The sequence below is a fragment of the Spinacia oleracea genome, chromosome 1 (genome assembly GCF_020520425.1).
Source record: "Spinacia oleracea cultivar Varoflay chromosome 1, BTI_SOV_V1, whole genome shotgun sequence".
Classification (NCBI taxonomy): Eukaryota; Viridiplantae; Streptophyta; class Magnoliopsida; order Caryophyllales; family Amaranthaceae; genus Spinacia; species Spinacia oleracea.
The window spans coordinates 67,363,910-67,365,553 of record NC_079487.1 but is presented as its reverse complement, the minus strand read 5'-3'; the positions used below and the strand labels follow the sequence as shown (position 1 = coordinate 67,365,553).

Sequence of the window (1,644 nt, the reverse complement as noted above, 5' to 3'; positions counted from 1 at the left end):
TTTGCGCAGGTATAATTGTGGTAGTTATGCAATATCAAATTAAGATTCGAGAGATGCAATTTGATGTTTAGGCTTGTGTCAATAGGTAGAATTAGAGTTAATACGTAGCGAGAGCCCGTTAATTCTAAGTCTATGATTAGTATCGACTTGAGAGAGCATGCTAATCTAATTAATTACTTTGTTGATTATCGTGATTGTTCAATGTCCTGGATTATTATTTGTTGGCAAACCTATACCCTAGATTCCTTAATATATTGATTCATTCTTGTTTAATATTCGTTCGTAGTCTTAGTATACAAACCATCATCCAACTTTGTTCACAATAGTCTAGATTAATTAATTGATAGTAGAAAGAACGCCTGTTTCCCTGTGGATTCGATCCTGACTTCCCTTGCTACCTAGCTAGTGGACCTTAGGTTATTTTTTATTAGGTAATACGACTTTAGCCTGTCAAATTTTGGCTACGTTGCCGGGGAAACGGTTTTATTTTCTGTTGTTGATTGCTTATCCTAGATTATTGTTTGTTACTACTCAAGGAACTCACGTTCCTTGAGACCGGATCTCACATTGTTTTGTAGGCTTTGTCTATGCCCAGGACCGTAGGTACTAGTAATCTTACTCCATTCGAGCCTGAGCCCGAAAGAACCTTTCGTAGACGAAGAACTTTCATTGCACAGTGTGGGAATTACTCTGATTCTGATCATAATATTGGCGATCTTTTTCCTTCAGATACAGATTCAGTTTCAGAGATAGAGATGGGTGACGAAAATCTGATACCGCCACCTACCCCACGACTTACAGACTATTCTAAGCCAAGTCTGTCCGTGCTACCAAAGGCGATCATGCCTTCTATTGCAGCTGAGACCTTCAAGATTGAGCCTGGATTGATTAACATGATCGAGAGACGCCAGTACGGTGGGGAACCAGGTGAAGATCCGAATCTTCACATTCAGTCCTTTATCCAATATTGCTCCACCATCAAGCAAAAGGGATTGACTCCGGAGCAGACTATGGAGATACTTTTCCCGTTCTCTTTGAGTGGGAAAGCTAAACTGTGGATTAATGGGTTGAATCGGGCGGCTTTGAAAATCAATAATTGGGAATCCTTGGCTCTTGCTTTTTATGTTAAATATTTTCCACCTGAGAAAACGGCTCGTCTGAGGGGTCAGATATTAGATATCTCACAACAAGCTGATGAGAGTTTGTTCGAGGTCTGGGAGAGATTCAAGGATTTGCAAAGAGAATGCCCGCACCATGGTTTGGAAGATTGGTTCTTGATTCAGCAGTTTTATAATGGTCTGGGAAATGAGTCTAGATGTTTGTTGGATTCAGCTGCCAGTGGGAGGTTCATGCAACTTGACGTGCCCAGAGCTATGGAGGTGATTGAGGAGATAGCCATTCACAATGCCCAGTATGGAAATCCTAGAGGTCTATCTAACAGGGGTGGTAAGCATGATTTAAATTCTATTGAACAATTAACTGCCCAATTGACTGCTTTACATTATAAGTTTGATAATATGCAAGCGGCCAATGCTCAATCTGCCCAACCTGCTACTATTTGTGAAAGTTGTGGAATGTTTGGTCATTATGCACAGGAATGTAGGAGCTCTATTGAACAATGTAATGCATTTCAATCCTACAAAC

The 1,644-nt window shown here is 40.5% G+C and overlaps 1 pseudogene; it reads right to left on the bottom strand.

Moving 5' to 3' along the window:
• Positions 1-1,161: 1,161 nt before the first annotated feature.
• Positions 1,162-1,261, bottom strand: LOC130466450 (uncharacterized; annotated as a pseudogene).
• Between the last annotated feature and the right edge of the window lie 383 nt (positions 1,262-1,644).